This window comes from Pseudophryne corroboree, chromosome 6 (assembly GCF_028390025.1).
Source record: "Pseudophryne corroboree isolate aPseCor3 chromosome 6, aPseCor3.hap2, whole genome shotgun sequence".
NCBI classification, from domain to species: domain Eukaryota; kingdom Metazoa; phylum Chordata; class Amphibia; order Anura; family Myobatrachidae; genus Pseudophryne; species Pseudophryne corroboree.
The window spans coordinates 270,721,326-270,733,413 of record NC_086449.1 but is presented as its reverse complement, the minus strand read 5'-3'; the positions used below and the strand labels follow the sequence as shown (position 1 = coordinate 270,733,413).

General features: G+C 40.7%; 1 protein-coding gene across 10 annotated transcripts in view; it reads right to left on the bottom strand.

Annotated features, from left to right (window-relative positions):
• FAM227B (family with sequence similarity 227 member B) overlaps positions 1–12,088 on the bottom strand; it is a 1,159,103-nt gene that overhangs the window by 710,500 nt on the left and 436,515 nt on the right. The window lies entirely within an intron of this gene.

The following is a 12,088-nucleotide window of genomic DNA, read 5'->3' as shown; positions in this document are numbered from 1 at the left end:
TTTATTCACTTTGCATTTTTGAGAATTGATACAAATAAACTATTAACGCTTCTATTTAATTCTTACTTTGCAGTATTTTTTCAATACCTACCTAAAACTTTTAGACAGTATTGTACATATAAATCACAATTGTTCATCATGACTTTTTATGGTCTCTGACAAAAAAACAACAATATGAAACACAGTCTACCTGTTCTGCATGGGAAAAAATAAACACCCCATGTGTATGCACTATGATAAATAGGCATAATAAAACAAGCTTAGCACTATATGAACCTAGTATTAAAATATAGGATTGCAGGGCACTTAAATATACAAAGAAGCTAATTTATAAGAATACCAAAAGTTCTACTTTAATTAAAGGGATATTGTCCCCTTCCCAATGACCTGAGGAACATCAAAATGGCTAGAAAAGCAACAGTTCTTAACTCCTCACATTTTCAGCAGGAGACAATTCTTGAATTTCAAACAGTGTAATACCAAGCACATTGCATTTTTGGTGGAGACTGGGAACGTAGAAGGAACAGCAATACCATTCCATAGGTCAGTGTTTCCCAACCTCAGTCCTCAAGGCACTCTAAAGGTCCAGGTTTTAGTGATATCCATGCTTGAGCACAGATGGTTAAATCAAAATAAGTGAGGAACTAATTAAGTTAGCTGTGCTCACTATGGCTATCCTTAAAACCTGGATTGTTAGTGTGCCTTGAGAACCATGGTTGGGAATCCCTGTCATAGGTCCAACAATACTACCTGGGATTTAACTTTTCTACAACACCAGACTGGCAGTTTCATATTCCATGTAAACCTGCCAATCTCAAATATCACATTCAGTGTGGGCACTACACCGTCATATTTGGTTTCTCAAGGTTGTGTGTGTCCTTCTGGGGTTCACATGGGCCCCTACTGAAAGCACTTCATGGAGCTTGGTTCTGTGCTGACCTCTAGGTGGGAGCCAGTCAATTTTTCCAGCTGTCGGGATCCCGGCTGTCAGGATACAGACGCTGGAATCCCGACACCCGGTGAAACACTGGCTGTCGAAATCCCCATTTGGGAAGGTGGACACCGGGCCCCAAGCGTGGCGAGGGCAGCAAGACCGCCGGGATCCCAACAGCCGGGATATCATACTGAACTCCTCTAGAATATCATTCTGGGATCTTGGAACTAAAGGTATGGGGTTGTGATCTCCACTGACCCATTACATCCCCTAGGCTGTCCTGGGCCAACCTCTAAATACTAAAACTCTCCGTCCTTTGCTCTGGGATAAGAGGGATAATAAACTAACTCCTTCTGGGGTAAAAGGATTTCCACACAAACCTCCAAAGACATTTCACTCTTTTTCACACAAAATCAATATTTGTCCAGAGGCATGCAAACTTGGAATCCCGGGAGAGTCTGGTAGATCTAGTCGGGTCAACATACCCACTAGCAGGTTGAGAAACAATCAAAGCCTGGGGTACTTTGTCTAGATAGTTCTGTTAAAGGCTCAGTATACCATCCCACAAAATCCCAAAAAGAGGCTGCTGTAAAATTATAGATCTCTGACGAGGCTGCTTATTAGGTTTGGAAATCATGAGCCAGTTTTCTATTCTTGGTGTTTACACTACTGCACCTCAAACATATCCACTGTACACCCCACTTCCATCACCTCTTTCACTTCCCTGCATGCACAAGTAAATATGGTGCTTTAGGGTACTGTCCAAGTCTGACTGGTCACAGTACAATCCTTCAGTATACTGTCCACAAAATCCTTCATAATCATCACTGACTTGGCTAACACAGTGAGGTTGCAAGGATGCCAGACAGCAGTACTGTTGATTATTTATTTGGTTTCTGCTTTACAAGCTGGCTCAGGACCTGATTCAGAGAAGTATGCATGTTCCATGGCATGGAGCAATTATCGGCAGACTGTGCATATACTTCATTTGCATTGCACACAATGAGGATTCCATTACATAGTGATTTGAAAAGAAGTTATCATTTGGGGGTGTTAACATGGTGTTAGTGAGGAGTGGTTGTTGTTGTGGCCATTTTCGGGGAATGTATCTAACATCAGCTACTAGCCCTAATGTACAAAAACATGGCGTGGTTAATGCAGGCTACAGTCTGCTTTGCCATAGGTCTACCCTTAAGCCTGATGTCCCTTGTTCTTGTGTATAGACTGCATATGTGTACGCAATTGCAAATGAGTTGCGGTAGCTCTGGTGGGCAAAAAAAAAGGTATAGGAAGATCTGCCACCACAAGTAACAAGCAAAGTAACCCACCATAAGGTCATGCTCTCCACTCCTTGCATCTCCTTTATCGTCTTCTCCCACAACACAAATTTTAGCATTTCAGCACAATCTGACTCACTGATCAACATTTAGCAAGGAATGTATAAACCTGCTCTACAACACCTATGGAATGCTTCAGAAAAGTAAATGCTGTGTTACACAGGAAGATGCAAAATTTCCCACAATGCAACCCCACTATTGTTACTCAAAGATTTATGAATGTCCAATACAAATGGGCAAATTTACTGAACTTCCAAAACTGCAAAGCCTAATATGGTACTTACTGTGCTGAAGATGCTGCGGCGATCATTAGGTTCTATAACAGTGGTGTGTCTATAAATGGTGCAGGATGTGCCCACAGATCACACATCCTGCACCCATTGAGTATACTTACCTTTCTGTTGTCCCAAATCAGAGCAGAACACATTTTCACAGAAATCCCCGGCAACATGGTGTGGGTGCAATATTGCTGGAGAGTAATGCATGTGCAGTAAACTCTTATACGGTGCCAGTATATACCTCCAACTGTGCCACAGATAGTGTGTGTAGGGGGAGAGGGGGTGCACGGAGGATGCCCCCTCCCAGTATGGTAGCCATGTGCAAATCATATTTAATTTGAATCTATTTTACTTCAATCTATTTCAGTTATGTTAATTACTGTATATTTAATTAGCGGACAATCAAAAGTACACATCCCCCTGCAGTGCACGCAATTGGCACATTATGCCCATGATGTCCTTTACACTCTACACAAAAGATGGCAGGCAGTTTATTTTACCAATTGATATTGCAGAACTGCAAAACCAAATTAATAGCACTTACTGTAGTTGCACATGTGCCTAATCTTTACATAAAGACCATCAACGTTATGCCTATACTTTCACATGTTGTTCAAAAGGGATCAACAGCTCTGTGACAGACAGATCAGGGTCCCCTCACTCTGAGACACCTAATGAAGATACTGTATGTTGTAACGAATTGAACTTCTTCATAGCAACAACTCTAACAATGGAAATAAACAGTGCAGTACCCTGAATATTTCTATGATCACTGTTGTTATAGAGGAAGTTCAGTTACTCAAAACACATTTATGAAATTACAGCTATTGGGGGGAATTCAAATGTTTGAAAAGTCGGTTGGGTGTCTGTATTTTCAAGTCTATTAGATAAGAAAAAACAGACACCCAACTGACTTTTCAAACAATTGAATATCCCCCAAAGAATCTTTTGACTGTTTCAACAGACAATTTCAGACATAAGTCCTACCTCAATAAGTTGCAATTGCCACTCATAACAATTTTCATATGGTAAAGCTATTCATAATTGGAGTCATTATTTAAATGAAACACATCCTTCAAAATTAAGTTACACTTCATTGTGATGTAAAATTGTGTGATGCCCATGCTGGTGAGTGAGTTGGAAACTGGTTGAGACGAGGAAGTTCAGTGTCTGCAGTCTTCAGGGAGTTCCCAAGTGAATGCTCTAAATCAGGATTGGAGAGAGTTGCCAAGACAGGTGATGGTAAGGTTCATGAGTTCAAAGTCCAGTGCTGTAAATTACATTTATACAAGGCTGGACTGGCCCACAAGAGTACAGTAGAACCACAGGAGGGCCCCACCACCTGTGGGCACACCCCTCTGCTAGGGATCAGGTTCCAAACTGTGCACTTGAATTATACATTATATATATATATATGTTACATTATACTGCAAAGGACTACAGTATGGCGTATTTTATACATTGCATTGCTGTTATTTATCAGGAACATTATCATGGACAGACTAGCAGTATTTACTAATGGTTAGCCAAGCCTCTAAGCATGGGCCCCTACCACTGCGTTATCCTGGTGGGCTTTACAGGATCCCGAGACTGTGCACTTCAACCCAGATACATGTACTGTACATTCACAAGCACCAGAAGTTTGCTAACTATTGTTTTAACAGCAAAAAATGCAGTCATCATTAGGCTTGAAAACAATCTCTACAATACAAACAGGTGTAATTATCCTTCTCACGAAAAAATGTAAGTAGTAAAAAAAAGTGTTCTAAAGTGCACCCACATTATCAAAAGCACAGACAATCAGAAGTGAATAGTGCTGGTGCCTCTCATTGTCATTACCGGGTATTTCCACTAGTTCGTGACATAGCTACTGACAGACTTATCTGTATGTACGTGCAAGTCTGTCTCAGTTCTTAATCAAACAAATGTGCCCTTACTGTAAATAGTCTATGTCTGCATGCAATGGAGTTGATTTACAGTAATCCATCAGAAAATCCATTTAATTATATATTTAATGCATTTAATATTCATAATTGTAGTGACTGCTCAAACAGACTGCTAAAATCTGTGAACTAGAAAGAAATGCCCTGTGTCAGAGAACATTTAAGCATATCGCAATTTTAGGTTAAATAACCTGCAACATAATATTCTCATTTAATATCCATTTTTTTCTGTCTGCAACAGCTGCCATCCAACAGTTGGAAGAAAGCTTCTTTACTATACACACAGTACAGGAAAAATAGCTGATGGATTAATTTTAACATTACCCTAGGATTATATCTCCCCATAAGCAATCAGGTCCGTCAAGGCAGATATCCAAATATCTCAACTTCTAGACAGATTTTCAACCATCTTGGCAATTCACTTCATTCCAATAGATCCTGCAAATTATCTAATGTAGCAACACCTTTTCCAAATACATACAAATACACTTTTTCAGGTCATTGGTTTTCTGGAGGTATTCTTTATCCAACTGAATGAGAATATATTTGTGTCCCTTACAGAGCCGGCCATAGGCATAGGCAAACTAGGCAATTGCCTAGGGCATTTGATATGCCTAGGGGCATCAGCAGCTTCTGCTGATTAAAATGATATGCGGCATGCCTATATTCTGTGTGTAACATTTCATATGCAGATACAGCCACAGTCTCACACAGTATATAGGCATGCTGCATATCTATTTAATCAGCAGAAGCTGCTTGTGCATCCTAACCACATAGCAATTCAAATAAGATGCATTTTCATAAAAAAAGGTGCGCAACATTAGCATTGAGGCAAGATTTATGAGGACACATCTGTATCCAAGCAGAGGCAGAGGTCACAGTGTTAGTGGCATTGTAAGTGCTGTGTGCATGTGAGTGGGTTGGTTGTGCAGTAGTGTTCGGAATATGTGTAAGAAGCATTATGTGTGTCATGTAAAAATGCATTAATAATGTGCAACATATGTGTAAGGGGCACTATGTGTGTCATTATGTGTATAAGGGCATTAACAATGTGCGGCATATGTGTAACAGGGTACTACTGTATGTGTGTCATTATGCGTATAGGGACACTAAATATGTGCGGCATATGTGTTAGGGACATTATGTGTAAAAGGACAATTATATAGGTTGTCATAATGCGTAAGGTGCATTATGTTTATAAGGACATTAATAATGTGTCTCGTGTGTAAGGGGCATTACTCTGTGGCATTATGTGTATAAGGTGCGCAACTATGTGTTGTTGCATATAGAAAGGGCACTACTGTGTCGTCTAATGTGAATAAAGAGCAACAGGGTGTGGTGTAATGTGAATAAGGAGCAATTCAGTGTGATGTAATGTGAATAAGGGGGTCTACTGTGAGGAGTAACGTTTATAAGGTAAAGTGATACTACTGTGGGATGTAATATGAGTTATGGACACTATCGCATGATCAAAATGTGAATAAAGTTGTAGTACTGTGTGGCGTAATTGGAATTGGGGTTACTATTGTGTGGCCATGCCGCTTGCCAGCAAAAACACACCCCTTTTTGGGCTGCGTGCCAAATGTGCAACCTGTTCCTATTTAAAATATAGAGGGTACAAACACCAAAATAAGGACTGCTATGGGTGAGAGGTGATGGTGCTGGGAAAGAGGTGCAAGGTCAGAGGCGGAACCAGCGGTGGTGCTAGGGGGCACCAGCCAAAATCTTGCTTAGGGCATCATATTGGTTAGGGCCGGCTCTGGTCCCTTATAATGTTACAAACAGATTTGATGAGTATAAATAGGAGTTTATTAATGTATATTATTGATCTAACACTCCTCCTATTTTTGTATTAGAAGTTGTATTAAAATCCACAGTGAAATAGAATTGTATATCCTTGCAATGTGAGTAATGTTAACAAATTGATTACAATACATTTGTGCCATTCTTAACAATATGAAGAGATAAAAAACAGTTTTAAATGAACACTGAAATAAACTAAACACATCTAATGGTGTGTCTGTTTTCCATAATCACTTTTGTTATGCGAATTACAACTTGTATTCATATGATGTAAACTGAAGGAATCTTAGAAAGGGGTGCATCTTTAAGTAAAATTAGCATTAGTATGCAGTACAGGATTAAAGTTTGGAGGGGCCAGTGCAACTGAGGGGGGGGAGGGGGGGAGGGGGGAAATAATAAACTGTTAATATGATATGTTGATGATATTATTAAAATGTTTAATGTGTAAATACTCTACAAATGTATTCTGCACACTGTAGTGCCCCAGTTCATATTAAGCCATACAGAAACCCCTGTTCACATATGCCACAGTGCCCTCCCATGCTGGTGATGGAGTGATGAGAGGGGGACCCCAGTGTGTGTGCACCCCTGGGCGATGGGCCCACCTGCCCTGTTGTTAATGCACCAATCTTTGTATATGGGCTATAATAAATATGGAAATGTTATAATTTTCTTGACATAGCATCACCCCAAAAATTATATGTGGAGGGATCTCAAATTTTGGGAGTCCAGTATTATTTTATTGATCACATGAGGAATGCTCTCAGCATATGGTATGTTTATTCCTAAATATCTGAGCATCCCTTGTGTCCATCTCAATAGGAATGCATCCTGCTACCATCACTTCGCTTCTGAGAAAAAGGCCATCTTTCTGTTCTGAAATTCTGTTATGATTTTCTAATTCACTAATTTTTACAATTTTTTTTAGAATGGAAGGGTTGGCCTTTTTTAGATTAGGGATATACAGTAGTAGATCATCTGCAAAGACTGATATCAAGTTCTGTTGTACCTATTGTATTTCCCTCCAATCAATCATACCCCTTTCACATTGCACCCAGGAATTGGAAACGGTTCCTTCCCGGATGCGACTTGGCATTAGACCCTTACACACTGGCTTCACGACCCTACAAAATGCCAGGTTGCCATCGGGGGTGGTGACCGCAGCGGCATTGGGGGCAGGGGCGGCGCTGGGAGATGAGATCATCTCCATGCCACCTCTCCCTTTGCTGTAAATGGGTACTGGGTCGCATCAACCCGGGTAACCCATTCACACTGCACCTGACCCGGGAATTTGGCAGTGACTCCTTTCACACCGCACAGCGACCCGTGTCAACCCAGCAAAATACCAGGTCAATGCCGAGTTATTTGTGTAGTGTGAAAGGGGTATCAGTTTATCTAGATGTTGTAAAATGGGATCCAATTGCCATTTTAAAGAGGATATAAGATAGGAGGCATCCTTTCCTGGCATTGCTGCAAATATAATTGTAAAGAATACTAGGGGATAGTCATTTACTGTCATCAATATATGTAAAATTGTAGGGTCACAGTGCCTATATTTAGATATATCCTAATTAAACGAGACCAAGAAATACTATATTGTTCTTTCTTTGGGTTTTGGACAATTGTAACAATTAAGTGTCTAATATTTTGTATGGAGAATCTGTTCTTGTAAGTCCTGTATGTCGTGGGTGGAGCAAAGTAAGTAAGATACAGTAGGTTGAAGTCCAAGAGCAATCATTTTGGTAATGAATTTGTGGTCACTGTTGAGTGAGGAGATGGAGTTATAAGAATGTACTTTATTAGGTTTCGGGAGCACAGTTTTCCTGGCTAACTGCAAATATCTTGGTACCAAGAGAAATGTAACATACCATTAAATAGATTGATCAGGTGTGGCACAATATTAGGGAATAACATTTACCAATACTTTTGCTTAGACTAGTGATGGGCAACAGATAGCCCTTATTTACGGCCCAAGCTCCTTATAGCTTTGTTGTCATATTTGTTTAGCGTGTAGCACAGTGTCCCGGGGCACCCACACCATGGCACGGGTCGCAGGGACTTATGTCCTCCCGTCCTCCCATCTCCAGGGCCATCTGATCGCAGGGGGAAGCAGTTCGGGTGCAAGATGCCTGTGGTGTTGACAACCCTCCTGGACTTCAGTTTTTTTTTATTTCAAATTCTGTAGCTGGAGATGACAATACTTCCCTTTGTATTTGCTAATTTTGACAAACCAGTTTACTGTAAAAAAGTAATTCTCTTTTGACGATTATTCTAAGAGATATAAAAAAGTATCAGATTTTCAGCAATATCATTATAACTGAATAGATACACACACAAGAATCAATCCTGCACCAGTAATGAAATATAATGATAGAATATCATAGTTCCCTTCCTCATACAGATGTGTTCTTATACATCTTGTTTCAATACTCCAAGTAGCGGGTGACGTCATCTCCCGGCAACCCACTGGGCGCAGCAGTCAGCCCATACCATCGGCTGAAAGGACCCTGCTTGCTACTATAGGGAAAGTAAGTCAGGGTGAGTCAACATAGCGGAAACAAAAGTGGACTGGACTGTCACTCACATCCTCAAAAAAAGAGGCTGTTTTTCAGAAAAGGGTTCTCGACAGCTGATAGGAAGCGTACCCTACTCACGGGAGAATCAGTTGTATTCAAACGTATCTGGGTTTCTTTCAAGGAGTCGATATGTACATGGTCATCATAATTTCCATCCCCATGTGCAGATCCTCCCCAGGTGGATATCTACCCTTTTCTGAATATAAAAGAAACCTTTATGTGCTTCTATCCAACCCATTGCTGTGTGAGTGGGGTATGTTCACCTGTCATCTAAGGGGTCAATTACATGTTGGTGTTCCAAACACTGTGGTGGATAAAGATACCTTTATATGTATGAAACACCTTTTGAAGTATGAGTTAGGGTACGCTGCTTGATTGGACTAGCCCACCTCCTTCTGGGAACTTTTTCTATGTGCATCATACAGTAAGAAAGACTTAATGGTTGTCAAAAACTTTACTACACATATATATATCATTGTTCTTTTTGCATGCTCACGTCACTTTGAGAGAAGATAATTGTCAAAAGAAAAAGGAAAAAGGCTCCCAAAGTTGTTCCACGGAGATCTTGTCCATCTGCAATTTCAGGGACGTATCTTGTGGTATATATTTGTACTAATATTGGTAAAAAGCTCCTTCTATTTTGAGTCCCACAAATTTTCTCTGTATGGTAGAGTGGGAAGACGGAAGCCACTCCTTAGTAAAAGCACATGGCAGCCCACCTGGAGTTTGCCAAAGTACACCTGAAGGACTCTCAGACCATGAGAAATAAAATTCTCTGGTCTGAGTGATGAGACAAAGATTGAACTCTTGTCGTCATGTTTGGAGGAAACCAGGCACCACTCATCACCAGGCCAATACAATCCCTACAGTGAAGCATAATGGTGGCAGCATCATGCTGTGGGGATGTTTATCAATAACAGGAACTAGTCAGGATAGAGGGAAAGATAAATGCAGCAATGTACAGAGACATCCTGGATGAAAACCTGCTCCAGACCACTCAGACTGGGGCGATGGTTCTTCTTTCAGCAGGACAATGAACCTAAGCACACAGCCAAGATATCAAAGGAGTGGCTTCAGGACAACTCTGTGAATGTACTTGAGTGGCCCAGACAGAACTCAGACTTAAATCCTATTGAACATTTCTGGAGAGATCTGAAAATGGATGTGCACCGACGCTTCCCATTCAACCTGATGGAGCTTGAGAGGTGCTGCAAAGAGGAATGGGTGAAACTGGCCAAAGATAGGTGTGTCAAGCTTGTGGCATCATATTCAAAAAGACTTGAGGCTGTAATTGCTGCCAAAGGTGCATCAACAAAGTATTGAACAAAGGCTGTGAATACTTATGTACACGTGATTTCTTATTTTTTATTTTTAATAAATTTGCTAAAATATCAAAAACACTTTTTTCACGTTGTCATTGGCCCTCATTCCGAGTTGTTCGCTCGGTATTTTTCATCGCATCGCAGTGAAAATCCGCTTAGTACGCATGCGCAATGTTCGCACTGCGACTGCGCCAAGTAACTTTACTATGAAGAAAGTATTTTTACTCACGGCTTTTTCTTCGCTCCGGCGATCGTAATGTGATTGACAGGAAATGGGTGTTACTGGGCGGAAACACGGCGTTTCAGGGGAGTGTGGCTGAAAACGCTACCGTTTCCGGAAAAAACGCAGGAGTGGCCGGGGAAACGGTGGGAGTGCCTGGGCGAACGCTGGGTGTGTTTGTGACGTCAACCAGGAACGATAAGCACTGAACTGATCGCACAGGCAGAGTAAGTCTGGAGCTACTCTGAAACTGCTAAGTAGTAAGTAGTTAGTAATCGCAATATTGTGAATACATCGGTCGCAATTTTAAGAAGCTAAGATTCACTCCCAGTAGGCGGCGGCTTAGCGTGTGTAACTCTGCTAAATTCGCCTTGCGACCGATCAACTCGGAATGAGGGCCATTATGTGGTATTCTGTGTAGAATTTTGAGGGAATAAAATAAATTTATTCCAGTTTGGAATAAGGCTGTTACATAACAAATGTGGAAAAAGGGAAGTGCTGTGAATACTTTACGGATGCACATACATAACTTTTAATACACAAACACATGTCCTAAAAGCGCTCTTATTTAAATTCTGTATCACTTAAATGAGCCGCTATATATACATATAACGTAGCGGGAAATGTCTGTCGTGAGCTGACAGAGCTGACAGATCCCATGCAATTCTGTTAGTGTCGGGCATCTTTTATTGCTGAAAATGAGCTTTATTTGCATCGCTATGTGAAAATGATGCACAGGCAGCTTATGCTGATTAAAATGATATACGCATGCCTATAACCGGTGTGTGTCTGCGGCTGTAACTGCATCCGAAGTGCTGTGTTACAGTGTTTTTGAGGTAAGCACTGTAACGTAGCATTTCGTACGCAGATACAGCCACAGTCGCACAAAGAATAAAGGCATGTCACATATCATTTTAATCAGCATAAGCTCCTTGTGTGTCCCATTTGCGAATAAGACGCATTGTAATGGAAAAAGTTGCATGTAAAGACGCAATGGTATAACCATTACTGGCTAACATTTGATCCTAAGGGGGTGCTAATTATTGCAACTCTGACAGGGGGGAGATCTGGTCTATAGAATAGGTTGAAGGATACAGTAAAAAAATAAAACTTTCTGTAACAAATTTATCTTGTATAAATAAAATAAGTGGTCATGTAAAGATTTATCATCCCATAATAAATATACATACACTGTATAAGAAGAAAGAGACAGGACTGAGCTCTCTAAGCACACATTTTACAAACTCATGTTAAGACACCTGTCTCTTCTTGCTGACAGGTGCTCTCTGGTCCAGTGCACTAGATGAGCGTTGCGATCCGCACACACAGAAGACTTGTTAAGGTGAAGCATCCACTTCATTCATCCCCTTTAATCTGCATACAGTGTCCTCTAGCCAGGCTTGGGGGGTAGGATCTATGATGTCAGACAACCCTCCCGCTCCAGCCCCCTATCCGTGTTTGCCTATGCATCCTAGTAAATGCTGCAATATACAGATATCCCCTTGAGTCTTGTTATAGTGTCTATATACTAAACACATCTCAACTATACAATTTCTATATGGGTCTGACTCTGAATGAGAATGATTTATTATGTAGCCATTTCTAACTTCTATCATATAATCTCCGAAATGTACTTGAAATGCTGATCACTCTAAACGAACAGCTGAACAATTAA